Source organism: Diospyros lotus, chromosome 4, assembly GCF_014633365.1.
Source record: "Diospyros lotus cultivar Yz01 chromosome 4, ASM1463336v1, whole genome shotgun sequence".
NCBI classification, from domain to species: Eukaryota; Viridiplantae; Streptophyta; class Magnoliopsida; order Ericales; family Ebenaceae; genus Diospyros; species Diospyros lotus.
In genome coordinates, this window is record NC_068341.1 from 28,542,314 (window position 1) to 28,560,523 (window position 18,210).

The 18,210-nt window shown below is 41.9% G+C and overlaps 1 long non-coding RNA gene across 2 annotated transcripts in view; it reads right to left on the reverse strand.

Moving 5' to 3' along the window:
• Nucleotides 1-17,068, reverse strand: part of LOC127800726 (uncharacterized) — a 44,058-nt gene extending 26,990 nt beyond the window's left edge. Inside the window, exons 1-3 of one of the 2 annotated variants that reach the window (XR_008022838.1) lie at nucleotides 16,997-17,068; nucleotides 16,802-16,887; nucleotides 16,339-16,522 (exon numbers count right to left, since the gene is read on the reverse strand). This is a non-coding gene — a long non-coding RNA (uncharacterized LOC127800726). Of the gene's footprint in view, nucleotides 1-16,338; nucleotides 16,523-16,801; nucleotides 16,888-16,996 lie in introns of those variants that run through there. The other variant, XR_008022839.1, reaches the window with a different exon arrangement.
• Nucleotides 17,069-18,210: the final 1,142 nt, after the last annotated feature.

Here is an 18,210-nt window from a genome sequence, read left to right on the forward strand (position 1 = left end):
TTCAGCCTCGTTTCTACTACAATCTCCATCTAGAACGTTTGAATATTCCAAGGGCAAGCCCAAGTTAGATGATGAATCATCTAAGTAAGGGTACAATAAACATATTTAGTGTATGGATGTAAAATGAAAAATGTCATCATTCATTTAGTTTGAGTAGATTGCACCCAATTGCTGCTCCCTATTTTTATAACCTCCTTACCAAGCCGAGTTGTATGGGTGCACCCTTGGTAGAGCAGCAGCGTCAGTCCATAATCCTAAATCCTGTGCAATGCATGACTAATAATATCGTCGTGAATGTATGCATATTTCATCATAGCATGTAAATGCAATCTACATGATATATTCAGATCAAGACATGACAACGTGATCAAATCATTTACATAAAATCGGGTTTTGGGTCGAACCACTTACCTCAAATGTATATCATAACATCTTAATTCTCGTGCCAGACTTCTCATATACTCAATTCGGATTCTCAACATACCCTGGCCATCATATTTATTCAAAAATATAAATATCCTATTTTCCTAAATTTCTCATAATTTTTCTCTATTTCTTCCTATTTTTTCTCAATAAATCCAAACTAAATATTTCTCAAATATTTCTCGATAATAATTCATAAAATAACTTTCTAATTTTTTGAAATTTTCTAAGAAATTTTACTCACCCTGACTTATCCTCTCAGGCTTCCTCGGTATGCGTGTCTTGATCTTGAAACACATGCCCGATCAATTTTCTAGCTCTGGACATGCTCCTCTAACCCCAAATTAATTCCTAGATTTTTCTAGGATTTTTTGAAGACTTTTTCCCTATTTTTCCTATTTTTCTTCACTTTTTCTATTTTCCTTTTCTTTTTCTTTTTCTTTTTTCCTTTTCTTTTTCTTTTTTCTTTCTTATTTCTTCTACCTCCAGCCTTCTGTAATGCTTATTGCCAGTGCGCATGGCCCAGCGGATGCCATGAACGCACGGCCTAGCTTCGCTGGCCCTTTCTCGCGCGCTCGTTGACCCCTGCGGTCATCCTCGCTAGCCTCCTTTGACTTTGCTGGCCACCGCCCTACCACCGTGAACCACTGCGACTGTCGCCCATCACTGCATTACTGTCGGCCCAGTTGTTGCAACAGCAGCTTCGCTGCCATGGCCGCTTGCTATTTGCAGCCAACTCCTGCTGCTGACGGTGGCCAATATGGCCTTCTATCGCCGCCGCACCCATATCTCTCTCTCTCTCTCTCTCTCAATCTCCTTCCATTTCTTCCCCCTCTCTCGGCCATGCTTATCTGTCAATTTATAGGTAGCAACAGTCTGCGCCCCATGATTTCTTAAGATTTTTCCCTCAAATCTTGCTAAAAATTTCCTCAAATCCTGCTGCCATATCTCTCCAATTTGCGCACATCTCGGCCATAAAAATTTTGTGGAGGCATGGAATGAATTTGCAGAGGCATGGCCTCACGTCCGTACACTGCTACATACATATATATATAACATTATATATATTACCCCATAATGATAGGAAAATTACATCTTTAAATCCCAAAATTTATTTTTATTTCACTTAGACAATTCTCTAATTACATCTACATCCTCAAACATCAAATTAATTTACATTACGATACTGAAAATCCAAAATTAATAATTTATGGTTTACTCTATAGGCCAGAGAGCTAGAAGCATTACTGGGAGCTTGCTTGGTTCCATGGTCTAAGTTCGGGTTTTAGCGATGTGCGACCTTACTTTGAAGACCTCGTCCTTGGGCCTATTGGGCTTCGGGAGATCTGGCCGACCTGCTAGGTAGAGTCCAGCCCATAAGAAAGGTGGTCTGAAAAATACCCATAACAATATCTTTATACATAAGAAAGGTGGTCTATCTCTAAAAGCGGTTTTTTTTTAATTTTTAAGTTTTCATTTTTAGCTACAAAATTTTTTCGTTGCCTAAAAAATTGAAATTAAATAATTAACTTTAACGACGAAATTTTTTGTCACTAAAACTTAAAATTAAATTTTAATTTTAATGTCTTTTAGCGACGAATCTCTTCCGTCGCTAAAAATTATAATTTAATTTTAAAATTTTTAATTTTAGCAACGGAACTAATCTGTCGCTAAAAGATTTGTATATTAAGTTTCATTTTTTTTATTTTTAGCGACAGATTTTTTCCGTCGCTAAAAAAATTAATTAATTTAATTTCTTTTAGCGACGAAAAATTTGTTGCTAAATTAAAATTTCATATTAAAATTAAATTTTAAAATTAAATTCTCTAAAATTATTTCGTGACGGGAGTTTCCATCACTAAATTTAAAAAATATTAAAAATATTTAGTGACGGATCTTTCCATCGCTAATTCTATCGCAAAATTATAAAAAAATTTGTGACAACCTTTTCTGTCGCTAATCCGTAGCTAAATTTTTTGGACAACAACTCCGTCGCTGGCTCATCGCTAATTAGTGGCAGATTTTTTCCCGTCGCTTATTCCTTTTCTAAATAGTGTTTTTCTTATAGTGGTATTTCAAAGAAAATCCCAATATATCATCACATATGCGGAAACAAGATCGAAACTTGATATGATACATAACCGAATTCACTTTAATCATAGCATAGAAAATCATACAATTTGTTCAACATAACATTTTCCCAAAAATATACATAGAGTCTCGTTTCTCAGTGATAACAACTAAACACCTCTAAATGATATTGAACCATAAAAAATAATATTACATAATCATTTCTCAAACATCATTCGCAATATATAACATTCTTTTATTCTACGAGACTGTTTACCAATGGAACATAAGTTTCTCAACATGACTAAAACATATCTGAATCTCCATGAAGAAGCAAAATACCAGAACAACTTGCCAAACCCATCAGACGCGTCATCTTGTGCAGTTACATCTCAACCACTTCCATGCCTTTGATACAAGACTCAACTGGAACGTTTGAATGTTCCAGAGGCATAGCCCAATTAGAAGATGAGCCTTCTACTGAGGGTTTAAAAATAGATCCATGAATTAATGATGCATAGACATGAACAAACATATGCCCTAATGTAACTTCCCTGACAATCTAGCCTGGCACACAGAACCATATGCAGTCATCCCAGCATGCACATAAGGCACGAGAAAGGGCCCCGATCGAGTCATTGCAAGCCGGCAGAGCGAACCGCCTCCAGTTTCTGGTCGACCTTTAAACGGCCACCAAACACACTCCAACTACTCCCAAATGCTCCAGAAACGTTCTCCTTGATGCAAGGATTATAAGCCCCTTAACCACTCCCTTCGATTCACTTCCAATCATGAGCAATTTGAATGTGAAATCTCGGCCAAACCTAGCTATTTATAGCAAATTTCTGGCTAAATTCTGACCAATCAACGGCCAAGGCTTAGCCCCCAAGCCTCCTTGCGTTGTATACCACCTTCCCCGAACCTCCCTCGACCGTCCCATCGCCGGAGATAGCCTCCACATGCGGTGGATTTGAGGCGACCGAATTCCTTGGTGCGTTCACACTGCCAACTTTTGTTAAATTGCACTTTCACCCCCTGACTTCTTCAAATGTCATTTTAGCCCCTTTCAAAGACACCCATGGTCTATCTAACTATATCGTTAATGCCCACAAGTCTTATACTCCTCATTTCATCCTTGAAATTTCTAAAAAATTATCATTTTGACCTCCATCAGGCAGAATTAGAAAATTACACTTAGGCCCGATTGACCAATTTGACCTTAAATCCCTTCGTTTCAACCCAAAATTGCTCAAGGGTTGTTTCATACATAAAATCTAAGTCCTTAAGACACTCCGTTGACTTTCTGGATATTCCCTACGTCGATTCAATTTTCTCAGCCCGGTCGACAACTGTACTGAAAACTATTCTCGATCCCATTTCTTTTATCACCTAAAATCATAACTCGAACCACACGTTGATACCATTCCATTTTCCTTGGCTATCTAGGGTCTGGGGTACTCCCTTCGATCAATTCAGCTTCTTAAAACTGCGATAGTGTACCCTACAGCCTCTTTCTTTCGCAAATTTTAGATATACCCTTCATCAAATATCATTTATATCCTCAAGAATTTCTCGAGTATTACAAAATATGTGCCCAGATAATTTCATGGTCTCGAGCATGCTTCTCTAGCCCCAAATTAGTTCCTAGAATTTTTTGGAATCTTTTGAAAGTTTTTCCTATTTTTTTCATATTTTTCCTTCATTTTCTCTATTTTCTTCCATTTTTCTTTTCTTTTTTCCTTTACTTTTCTTTTCTTTTCCTTTCCTTTCCTTTTTTCTTCCTTCTTCTTCTTCCTCCTTCCTCCTTCCTGCACATGAACTACCACTCGTCTGCCACCACACGCAACACTGTCGTCGTCCTTGCCGACTGCCGCCATGGCCTTCATCGGCCTTCTCTGTGCACAGCCTCAACTTCGCCGCCGCCCCTACTCGTCGTCCAGTTGCTGCAAGCTTGAGGCTATGGCTGCTGCTTACTGTTGAGGCCAATTCTGGTCGCCTTTGGCCACCAATCACCTTCCAACCGGCTACCAGCATGCCACTGTTGCCTTGCACAGCTTGTTGCCCTGCTATGGGCACCATTTGTTCTACCTTTTTTGCTTTCGATCTCTCCACTTCCATTCTTCTCTGAAATCTCTCAACTTCTCCCTCTATTTATAGGCTCTCCATTGACCTTACTGCCTTGGCCATCACTTTTGTAACTTGGCCATGAAGCTTTGTGGAAGCTAGCCACCACGCACACACGAACATATATATCTATGTATCTATATATTATATAATATACTATGATATAAGGAAAAAATAAACATTAAACCCCAAATTTCATCCTTATTTCATTTGGCTATTTCTCTAATTGCAATTACACCCTCAAAAATTAAATTAATTTGCATTACGATATTTAAAATCCATAATTAACAACTCAAAGTTACTCGATAAGTATGTTTTTGCCCCGGTGTCCTCACAGAGCTATTGTTTCTTCCCAAAACTACTTCAGGGTTGATCCTTACATAAAATCGGAGCCCTCTCAGGGTTCTAGTCTCAAGGCTCGTCAATCTCATATCATTTTTTCTTAAATATATAGGTTCTAGGGCATTCCCTACAGTTGATTCGGTCTCTCACAACCTTGAGAAATTACACTATAATCCCAAATCTTTTGAAAATTCCACTTACAACCCAAGACAAATTACACTTTAGTCCTTTAAAAATTCTCAAGTATTACATTCACCCCTCCTTAGAGAAATTTCATCTTCGAAATTTGCATCTGATTAAGTAACTAAGATAAAACACAACTCGTTACCTGAACACCTCAATCACATATTGTTTCAACCTTAACTCACGTTTACCACACGTTCAGTACTCACAAGGTACGATGTGTTTTTTCACAGAATTTCTTGCTGTGGCTTTTACAAGCAACCACACATCTCCCAAACTTTATGCATGTACATCCTTCCCCGAACTTGAGAATTCCATCTCGCATCTCAAAAATATGAACCCTTGGGCTGGTCACGTTTATCCATCCACAAACAAATACACTTGTCACCCACATATGTCTTTCATATCTCATTTCCTAGATCCAGCTAAACTGCAAGGCTAATGATAAAAAAGGACGATCTGCTTTCGCACTACACTAACAGTCACTCGACAAAAGCCTCCCATAACTGCCACTCACTGGCCCTCCACCCAGTCATAGTAGGCACACTCCTACTCAAAGTGTTAGGAGCCTCACTACCACTCCCCGGGTGATACAAAGTAGTGTAGTCATAGTCCTTAAGGAACCCCATCCATCGTTATTGCCTCATGTTTAGCTCCTTTTGCGAGAACACAAACCTCAGGCTCCTTGTGGTTCATGAGCACATCAAATGTCCCATTGTACCGGTAGGGCCTCCATAACCTCAAGAGCACATACCACAGCTGCCAGCTCCAAGTCTTACATCGAGTAGTTCACTATATGTCTTGGCGTGAACCATACATGATCGCCCATCCGTGTTGCATTAACACGCAACCCAAACCTTTGAGCTATCGCAAGCTCTCCCTGCATTCGGCAGACCATTTTTACTTAACTCTCTTCACGAGTCCTGCCATGAATGCAACTACTCTGGAGAATCCCTTCACGAACCTTCGACAATAGATTGCTAATCTCAACAAAACTTTCAACCATTGATGGATAGTTAGGGATCCTATCATTGTGTTGCAATCCCTTGGGACTTGGATTCTAGTCCAAACATAACAACCATGGTGCTGCCCAAACTTTAGTATATAACCATCTCCTCAGTTCACTATGTAGCTCTGACTATGGGGCTCACACCCCTACCGCGAGCTAGCCTACAACTTCAATCATTAGTCACGAGCCTATCACTAGTCCTTTGCCTTGGTCCTTAGGCTTAGATTCGCTATTACAAGCCACACACCCATGGTGCTATCGTTATGGTAGAGCCCTTATCCCATCTCCGAGAGTTGCAATTGAACCAACTCCTGTCACTTCTGATTCTTCTTCTAGTACCTATCTTAACTCCAAACCTCATGGATCCTCAATCCTCTTCAGAGTTACACTTACTTGGCTTAATCTTTGCTTAGACCAACCTTTCTCCAAAACTTTAAATCGTCTCCTGAAACCTATCAGGACATCTGACTTCTCTAAACTCCACTCTTGAGTCCTTTAGAAATTCTCGGGTATTACAGATGGTACTTGAGTTTTGGTTTATAGAAGTTTAATTATCCTATGTTAAGATTGTACTAATAACCTTGATATGTCTTATGTGTGATTAATCTTTTTTTTGTTTCTTATTTGTTAATATGATTGATATGTTAATAAGTTGCTCTAGGATTTCAAGGGATATTTTAAGTATCCAAAATGCATGAGTGTCATGTGATCTTCATGATGCTTAGAGAAAACTTAATGATGTACCCGGGAAGGCAAAGTGGAAATATGATCAAGTGTGGGCCCCAATCTCGATGAGTTAAAGCGAATGTGGGAGATCAAGGAAGACCCACTCGGTTGGACCAAGTGAACAGCCCCACTCGGCAGTCGAGTGGCTAATCCCCACTCGGCACAACCGTGTGGGGATCCACTCAGCATAACCGAGTGGCTAAACCCCCCCTCCCCACTCGGCACAATCGAGTGGGGGTCCACTTGGTTATGCCGAGTGGAGGGCTAAACCCCCACTCGGCATAACCGAGTGGGGGTCCACTCGGTTCTGCCGAGTGGAGGGCCACTCGGTCATGCCGAGTGGCCCCTCCTCCCTAAAGTCGGCTATGCCGAGTGACCCTCTGAGATTAGCGATCCAACTGAGTCCCCCCATCTCGCCAACCAAATGGGCCCCAAAATTCCTAGAATGGGCCACGAGAATCTCGTCAAAAATACCGCGAGGCCTCTCTCTCTCCTCCACTATAAATATGAGACCCCGCCTTCATCACAAGGTACGCAATTTTGAGTGATTAAAGTATAATTTTCTTATTTTCTCTCGAGATCTAACTCAAGCATCGGAGGGTTTGCGCGGGGACCCCCATCTGCGTCTTAACGGTGCTCTCGTTTTGTAGGCCACTCGATCACCAAGGCCACTCGTCACCAAGGCCACTCGTCATCAAGGCCACTCGTCACCAAGGCCACTCATCAACAAGGCCACTCATCACCAAGGCCACTCGTCACCAAGGCCACTCGTCACCAAGGCCACTTGTCATCAAGGCCACTCGTCAGCAAGGTCACTCGTCACCAAGTCCACTCGTCATCAAGGCCACTCGTCACCAAGGCCACTCGTCACCAAGGCCACCCGTCACTAAGGCCAGTCGTCATCAAGGCCACTCGGTCACCAAGGCCACTCGGTCATTTTAGGCCACCAGATCATTTTAGGTCACCAGATCATTTTGGGCCACCAGATCATTAGCCCACCAGATCATTAGCTCTATCAGATTATCAGATATGGAGCTTTATCAAATCCAATTGCTTGTCAAGATTCTCATCAGCAAAGACACAACTCTTGCGTCTATCCACAATTAAAAATAGATTATTGTATTTTGGCAACAACAATTGGCGCCCTCTGTGGGAAACGCAAGACAAAAAGTTAACATAAGAATGGCAAACACCCGTGGACACCAACGAACTTTCTCTCAAGGCGTAGAAACACGCCTACCACCACAGAACTCTCAACAACAGGGAGCGCCTCCCATTATTCCCGATTCTCACCCACAAGGAGCACCTCCGCCCCCTCATAATGCTCAACTCCAAGGAGGTGATCACTCCGTTTCCTCAAGCCAGCAGATGGGGAACCAATCAATCCCACCTCCACTTAACATCGGCTCAAGGCCACTTCCTACTGATCAAGTCGGGACTGCACGACAGCCACCACGCATGGTCCTGTGGGAAGAGTATGAAGCATTGAGACAGCAACACGTTGAGGGCATGCAGGCACTTCGAGACATGGCTGGTGTACTTCAAGGTATGATGCCTGGAAGAACGTTACCTGATACTCTGAAAAAAGTTTATGCCTCAACCCGAGGTAGGAGCTGATTCCTAACAAGAAGCTACTCCCAATTCTCATTCTCGATCTATGCCACCACAAAGAAGGAACCCTCATTCCGTGCCCCAAAGAAATGAAAACCTAAGAATGGAAAACAGAATCAGAAGCCCTCAAAGGCGGAGGTATCATGAAACAGTGGCCAGTACACCAACAAGACATGACAATCAGACAACAGCTACTATGCGTGATGACATGAAAAGAGTGATAGAAGAGGTGCTTGAGCGGAAAAACTTAATCCCTGCAACAGAAGAGCACCAACGTAGAAAATGTCCTTTTACTGCAGATATATTGGAGAGATCGCTGCCTCGAAAATTCAAAATGCCACAAATCACCCTCTACTCAGGAAAGACGACCCATATGATCATGTTCAGAATTATGAGTCACTGATGATATTGCATGGATGGGATGATGATATAATGTGCCGGGCATTTTCCTTAACACTATCAGGACATGCTCGAATATGGTTTAATAGCCTTCTAGAAGCCTCTATTTCATCATTTGGGCAGCTTAGGACAGAATTCATCAAGGCTTTTGTGATTAACAATTGAAGAAAAAAGGATGCCACATATTTTCTCAGCATACGACAAGGGAATAAGGAATCCTTACGTCAATTTGTGGATAGATTTCGCAATGCCACTCTTGAAGTCCCTGAATTGCCAGCTCAAGTGGCAGTGTCTGCTATGCTCCAAGGGACACGTCTCACCTCTCTCCAAGAATCACTTTCTTTAGACCCTTCAACGTCCCTAGCCGATTTATTTGTCAGAGCAAACCGGTCCTCCACACTGAAATTATAAGGAATGTGGCGGGGAATGAAGAGAAAGGAGCGCGAAGGGGAAGAAGAGTCTATTCGACGACAGGAAAGGATTAGAAGATTGGATGTACCTAAACCTCACTTTAATCATTATACTCGGCTTTTACAGCCCCGGTCAACTATATTAGCCGCATTAGAGGGAGAAGGACTCCTTAAACTACCCCGCAGAGTTGACCGACCTATGGAAAAAAATCAAGAAGAGTATTGCAGATATCATCGAACTCGGGGACATTCCACTGATCACTGCAGAGAATTTAAGAACCAGATTGAGATGCTTATTCGTGAGGGGCACTTGCAAAGATATGTGAGAAACGAGGAAGAAGAAAACAGGGAACCCCGGCAAAGGGAAGACAGACGTGAGGGGCATGAAAGACCAAACTCGAGACAACAAGAGAGAGGAAGAGATCGTCGGCAAGATACTCATGTAGACAATGAGCTGACTCAATAGGCCATTCACTTTATTTCAGGTGGGGAAACCCTAGGTGGGGACACATCAACCTCCCGAAAGGCATACGCCCGTCAAGCCTACCAAGTTAACTCAATAATGAAGGTAAGAGATGATGAAGGGCCAATCACCTTTGCCCCAACCGATCGAGGTGATATAATACTCCCACATGATGATCCCATGGTTATCTCAGCAGTCGTAGCCAAGCACCCCATCAGTAGAATTTTGGTAGATAGTGGCAGTTTTGTTAACTTGATCTACTGGAACTGTTTTGAACAAATGCATTTATCTCATGATAGATTGAAGAAAGTATCCTTACCCCTGTATAGCTTCACTGGAAAAGCAGTTCCAGTTGCAGGATCTATTCAGCTACCTATCACGTTAGGCGTAGACCCCCAACTTGTAACTCGACAAGCAAATTTTATGGTGGTTAAAACCTCCTCGGTGGCATACAATATGATCTTGGGATGCCCGTTACTCAATTATCTAAGGGCTGTAGTATCCTCATGCTATCTATTGATGAAATTCCCTATACCCGCTAGAGTGGGACAGGTTCGAGGAGATCAAAAGAAAGCACGAACTTGTTATGTGTCGTCTACAAAAGGAAAAAGAGATGAAGAAACCTTATCCATAGTTGAGAAAGCCATACATAAATCCTTGGAGGAAGGAGCCACACGTAAACCTCAACCTGTTGAAGAATTGGAAGCAATACATCTGAGTGAATCAGATTTTGAGAAAGTAGCATATGTGGGGTCCCAGCTTCCGAAACACATGAAGGAAGAAATTGCAAGATGCTTGCGAGAAAATTCAGACGTATTTGCTTGGAAACCAAAAGATATGCCAGGAATCAGTCCAGAAGTAATATGCCACCACTTGAATGTGGATCCCCAGTTCAAGCCGGTCCGACAAAAGAAGCGAAACATTACCCCTGATAGGCTACACGCATTAGAAGAGGAAGTTGACAAATTGCTAAAAGCGGGCTTCATTCGAGAAGTATTATATCCAGAGTGGTTGGCCAATGTTGTTATGGTCCCAAAACCTAATGAAAAATGGCATGTCTGTGTGGATTTCACCAATCTCAATAAGGCATGCCCCAAAGACTCATACCTGCTACCACGGATCGACCGCCTTGTGGATGAAACGTCAGAATACCAGTTTCTGAGCTTTTTGGATGCTTTCTCAGGGTACCACCAAATAATGATGTACCCTCCAGACCAGGAGAAGACATCATTCATCACTAAAAATGGGACATACTGCTACCAAGTCATGCCTTTTGTGTTAGTGTAGGTGCTCTAGACCCAATCAAATTGGGCATGTTGTACACTGACAATTATAATCATGTTTATTATTTGAATAAGGAGTTGTTCAAATTCACAAAAAGTCATTCTATTAGTTTCTTGTTATTATTGTAATAACCAAAAGAAACTAGATAGAAGTCCATATGATGTATACTGTGATTAATCTATAAAGATGTGAGATGATGCATCACAGTTTCTAGACATCATTAAACGTCCCAAGTTGTAGCAATGTCAAGAATGGACATTGACAATTGCGGTAAGACTTGTATGTGCTATGTTTTTGCTATGTGATAGCAATGGGAGTCTCACACCCATAAGCATGGGGATGCCTAGACAAGTACATAGGTGACCAATGTTGGAGAATGTGTCACTAGACATGACTCGCCATGAGAATCCATTTTGGTTATATATTGATGGAAATCTCATACGAGATGGGTGGAAAAATAGTGCAATAATGGAGCCTACCCAATCTAGCCATGTGTAGAAACCCCGGCCGCTGTCGCAACACGTGCCTCCTCTTCGTGGTGGCGTCTACGCAACTCTATCAGCCTACCCAATCTAGCCATTTCTGCAAAAATCAATACAACGCATTTAATGTGGAAAAATAGTGCAATAATGGAGAAAGGAAAGCAATGGCAAAAGATATTCTACCCCCGGGAGTGTTTTCTTCCTGAGGATTGAAAGAAGGATGGGAAGATGATTCAGGCATTTCCATCTCCTCCTCCCCGACTCCTTCCATTTCTTGATTGGATAGTGAAGAAGACTGAGGAGGAATAGTTGGCGTCACGACCCCCCAACCCGTGATTCTAAAATTTTCCAAAGTCAAGAGGCTCATCAACTTGACAGGACCTGGCGCCGTTAACATTCCTACTAAATGACGATATACGCCCCGAACTTCCTTGCATGGGGGAAATCCTTGGCTAGCATCCTGATAATTCCAGTATAGAGGAGCATCCCAACTGGGCGGAGGTTCTATCACCACCCATCGCTCTTCAAACCGATCTTATTAGGAAGAGCGCTGAATAGCTTGAAGCCCGACACCTTCTGGAGTGTATAAAGGGCACGGTCTTTGCTAGCTCTTCGTAATCGGTAGAAGCAACTGAAGAGCATCAAGGAAGGGACTACATCCCTCTGATGGCAAAGCACGGAGAAACTGACCATTTGAGCCCAACCATTAGGGTGAAGTTGAGCGGGAACGATCTTGTAGTGGCACAACCATGCCATGGCAAAGGGCGGAAGAGGAAAACAGAGTCCCACCTCAAATGAAGAAAAGTGAACGCCAATGGAGCCTTCATCTACCTGGGAAGGGTCCGGCTCATCGAGACGAGGGTACCTCACCATAAATCCAGAAGGGGTGGCATCATAAACCTGCTCAAAAGTCCCATATCGAAGCTGAGAGCTTGAAGTGGCAGGAATATGCGCGGGGCCGGGGGGTGATGCTGGTCTTCTCCTCAACATATTAGAAAGGTTCAAAGCTATTACCTTGTTACATTAGGAAAGGTGGACGATCACAGTAAGCAAAATACCTGCACGTAAAGGCAAAGAATATCAGTACAAGGTAAAGAAGGAGCAATCAAAGGCTGAGTCAAGCGTTTGAAGGCATTTAAAGGCATCGGGAGATCGGGACCACTCAGTCATGACCGAGTGGCCTCAGCCAAAAACAAGACCACTCGGTCATGACCGAGTGGCCCCTAGTCGCATATGAATTTGAGTTTTGAAGACACTACGGCTGATCCTTGCGAAAATTAAATGAAGACCTGAAGCCCTATTTATAGGGGCTCAAAAGGTAAAAAGGCCGAAAGCTGTCAGATAAATACGAAAAATAAAGAGCAAATATGCAAAAATTATCTTCCAAAAGATAAGTAAAATGCGGCAAAAGATGCGCCAGCATTTCCCAGTATCATATGCTCTTTTACCCGACTTCTCGACTAAAAAAGCAGGGAGCAATTCATGTACCCGAGAAGGCGAAGCGGATATATGATCAAGTGTGGGCCCCAATCTCGATGAGTTAAAGCGAAGGTGGGAGATCGAGGAAGACCCACTCGGCTGGGCCGAGTAGGTGCCCACTCGGTTGGACCGAGTGGACAGCCCCACTTGATAGCCAAGTGGGGATCCACTTGGCATAGCCGAGTGGCTAAACCCCCCCCCCCCACTCAGAACAACCGAGTGGGGGTCCACTCGGCACAGCCGAGTGGAGGGCCACTCGGTCATGCCAAGTGGCCCCTCCTCCCTAAACTCGGCCATGCCGAGTGACCCTCCGGGATTAGCGATCCAACCGAGTCCCCCCCGTCTCGCTAACCAAATGGGCCTCGAAATTCCCAGAATGAGCCACGAGAATCTCACCGAAAATACCACGAGGCCTCTCTCTCTCCTCCACTATAAATATGAGACCCCGCCTTCATCACAAGGTATGCAATTTTGAGTGATTAAAGTATAATTTTCTCATTTTCTCTCGAGATCTAACTCAAGCATCAGAGGGTTTGCGTGGGGACCCCCACCTGCGTCCTAATAGTGCTCTCATTTTATAGGCCACTCGGTCAGCAAGGCCACTCGGTCACCAAGGCCACTCGTCACCAAGGCCACTCGTCATCAAGGCCACTCGTCACCAAGGCCACTCGTCATCAAGGCCACTCGTCATCAAGGCCACTCGTTTCCAAGGCCACTTGGTCACGAAGGCCACCCGTCACTAAGGCCACTCATCATTAAGGCCACTCAGTCACCAAGGCCACTCGGTCACCAAGGCTACTCGGTCATTTTAGGCCACCAGATCATCAGCTCTATCAGATTATCAGATCTGGAGCTTTATCATATCCAATTGCTTATCAAGATTCTCATCAGTAAAGACACGACTCTTGCGTCTATCCGCAATTAAAAATAGATTATTGTATTTTGGCAACAACACTTAAGGTTTGAAAATATCTTAAGTTCTTAAAATATGTGGAAGCATTTCTCAAATTTAGGAGCAATGTGTTTTATTTGATGATTAGTATCAATCATCTTTACTCTTGATGAACAAATGAGTGTATACTTAGGTAGCGATCCTAAGTTCTAATTCATAGAGCATAAATTCCTAAAGTTCTCAAATCATGAAACCTTTAAAGGATCTCTTGAAGATGTTTTCAAGTTGAATGAACGTTGCTTGTCTAGCTTAAGAATCAAGGTTACATTCAATGCATTTGAGTAATAGAATTCTACAGTTTCTACCTTTCAAGAATTATTCAAAATAAGCATTAGTAGTATATGTGGATGATGGCTTAGAGATTATAAAATAGAAGTCATGTATGCTTTGTTAAGTATATATGTGTTCTTGTTTGTTAAGTATAATTGAAAAATCATGATGCTCAGACTAATGTATCTTGGTGATTATACGTTGTGTTTTGTTGTTGAGTAAACATATATTGTGCTCGACATATTTGTAATGTTTTACGTATTTCATTTTAGTCAAATTGTGAGTTATTTTACTTTTGGATGTTTCATGAGAATATATTTCATAAAGTAAATGTGAATGAAAAATCATGTTTCATGCTGTGAAAAATCATAGTTAAGTATCACATATTGTTTTCAACTCCATGTGCTTTAGGAATTGTAAGAAATGATAGACACCAACGAGTGGGGTGAATTGGATTTTCAAAAACTTTTCTTAATTTTAAAGAGACTTTGAATAAAATAATTTGGCCTTTTTCAAACTATGAACACTAATGTTTTAAATAAATCCTTATCAAAAAATAATGTGAAAATAAATGTGAGATAAAGTCAATACAAGAAAACTTATCCTTTTTAAGTTTTGAAAGGCCTTTGCTGAAGTATAAAAAGTGATCTCAAATTTTGCTGAAAAAGAAAGATAGTGTTGAAATAAAGAGAGAAAAGAAAAATGTAGCACACAAGGATTTATAGTAGTTCAACTCAACTAGCCTAATCATTCCCTTGGCTCCTCAACAAGGACTTTAAAAATTCACTATAGCTTTTGCAGGCTCAGTTATAATCTCAATTTTTCACTTGTGTAGGTATCCTCTACTTTTCACAAGCTCAACAATAACTATATACAATCTGTTTTCAAGTCTCAACTGAAACCGCTGCATTTTCAAAGGGTTAGGGATCAGGCGTAACCACAACAAGATAAGAAAATATTACAATTTGAAACACTTGAGAAACTTTTACAATGTTGAGAACAAATAACAAGATAGGCTTCTCACAAGGAAAAGGGATATACAAAGAATGTAAGACAGATAAGCACTCTTTCTCTTTTTTTCTAATTGAAGATGAAAACTTGAAGTATCTGTAACGCCCCGCTCCCACTTACGGGAGTTACTCGTGAACATTTACCCGAACTGTTCACCTGCCCGGTCTGAGATGAAGGGCGGACTATGTTTCAAGAAGAAACGCCCTAGGTGGGATCTAGGCTTCGTCTGGCCCTTCGCTTACCCAGGATCCATAAACACCCTAGGACCTCGCGAATTTCTTATGAATGAAGAAATAACCCACTACACCGCCCAAGGGCTTTAAGATGCTTCTTAACACCGAGCTAAACTAAGGGGAAAACTCATACTCGAAAAAAAAATCCTCCAATTTTTCTAAGTTTTCATCGCTCGGGGGACTCCTTTGGGGATTTTATAATTTCTTCAATAGCCCAAAATCTCCCAAAATTGGGCCTTATTATTTCCCCTTTTATTCCCCTAATTTTTGAAATTTTTCCCCTTTTTTTTTTTTTTTTTTCCTCACGCGGGCCCCGCGGGCGGCTGGGCCCTCCCTGGGCCCGGCCGCGCGCTGCCTGGGCGGCCGAAGCCCGCGGCCGCGCGGGCTGGCCGCGCGCTGCCTGGGGCAGCCGCGGCCCGCGGCTGCGCGGGCTGGCCCGGCAGCGGCCGCGCGCGCGCCTGCACGGCCGCGCGCTCACGCGCCTGCCGCGCACGCCTGCGCGGCCGCGCGCGCGCGCCTGCGCGGCCGTGCGCTCGCGCGCGCCTGCGCGGCCGCGCGCCCGCACGCCCGCGCCCCCGCGCGCCTGCTGCCCGCGCGCCTGCTGCGCGCGCGCCCGCCCCAGCTGCTGCCCGACCTGCTGCTCCCAAAATTTCCAGCACCCATTTTTCTTTGAAAATTCCACTTTCCAACATCCTAAAAATACCCAAATTCTCCAGAAATTAAAATAAATAAAATACCTCACTTTTCTTCAAATTTACCTTTATTTCTCCACAAATAAGGCTTAAACAAAATTCTTGATGCTTCCACAACACACATCAACCATTCACTAATTTACAATAAAGCTTACACAACCCCTTGATGCTTAAATCCCCTTTATTTAAGATTGTAGCTTTACAATATATTTGCTACATCATACATAAAAAAATAAAAGTAATTTACAACATGCTTAGGCTTCCAAAACCCAAGCTAAATTACATGAATTCCTTAGGGTCTTCATCTCATCAAGTATGCTTAACCTTCCAAGATCCCTTCCTTCTTGCACATGAGATACCTACATGGTGAGGATAAAAACCTCATGAGCTATTAAGCTCAATAAGGGTGCAATGACAATAGTATGAACATGAAAATAAATGTGATGCCAATGCATGTATGCAACATGGTTAGGGCTTCCACATCCTCACAACCACCTTGGTTTGAGGCTTTAATCTACCCTACCCCACTCAACCTCATGGCCATAGGTCCTAGCACAAACAACATGCAAATGCACACATAGAAATCATGCATCATACTCACAACTTGCAAGCCACCATCCCATGGGGCTATCCCTTACCTCTATTCTTTTTGATTTTCCACAATCTTTATCTTCAAGAGAGCTTCAACAACTTGACTTGGCAAGACTTCACTTGCTTCCATCCCCTAAAGAAGTAAAAGAAATAACCTTGATCTTTACAAATCTAAACCTTGAAGATAAGAAGACTAAGAGGTTAGAAGACTTAGATTTCTTTATAAAAACTAAAGAGTTTACCTCTAGGCTCTTTCTTCTTCTTCTTCTTCTTCTTCTTCTTCTTCAAATGGCCAAAGGGAAGACTTGTCTTCCTACCTTGCCAATATATAAATTTTCTCCCTCTTTCAAGAACAAATTCTAGCCTTTGGATCTTATGGATTTAAGAGATTAAATCCTAGCCCTTTACCAAAAGCACAATCCATGTGCTTTGTAAGAACAAATCTTGGCCATACACTTTACTTTTCAAGAATACATCCTAGCCATTGAAAGAAACACAACCCATGGCCTTAGTCTTCTTAAATCTCAACCATAGGATTTCTTTCACTTTTCCAAGACTAAATCCCCACCATTTAAGAAAGCACAATCCAAGACTTATGGAGAGCTTAGATCCCAACCTTTGGATTTCTTTGAAGATTAAATCTCCACCTTCCACCTCATCTCTTCTCTTGGATTAACAAACCCACTTGGAAATCCATGACCACTTGAAGGTTTTAATTTTATTCATTGGATTTAATTCCACTTTCAAGACAAATCCTCCACCCTTGGATTATCTTGAATTCCCATTTCTTTCTCATTTATTTAAATGGGACCATTTTCAAGCTATCATCTTGAAAGACATATATACATATATTACATATAAATTAAATCCCACATTTTCCAAACATTAATGGGTGACTAATTTCCCATTTTCTTTTGGAATTTTCTTTAATTCAAGTGATCATTACACCCACATGGCTAAAATGGCTCATCTTATTTTCTTTTTCATTTAAATAAAAGCCACCATTTTTGCTTGAACAAGAATATGCCAAGTGTCACTCTAAGACACAACTTGGCTTCCAAGTTTTAGTCTTATCCATCCATGTGGCACCACCAAATAAATACACCAATTTAGGAAAAATTAGTTATTTCCACTCCCATAATTAATTTCCCTTTTTCTCAAATTTAATTCCTTTATGGAATTTCTCTCCAAAATTACTAAAATACCCTTTGTGAATTTTCAATCCCATTTATCTCCACATAATATAAAATGGGAACTAATTCACTTCCACACTTAATTCCATCTTGGAATTATTTTCAATTTACCAATTTACCCTTTATTGGACTTCATTATCCAAATTACCAAAATACCCCTCTCATAGGGCACTCTCAATCTCAAGGATCCAACACCTTCTCACGAGCATTTTTTTTTTTGGAATTTTTCTCACTTTCTTTCTCATTCTTTTAACACTTGTAAC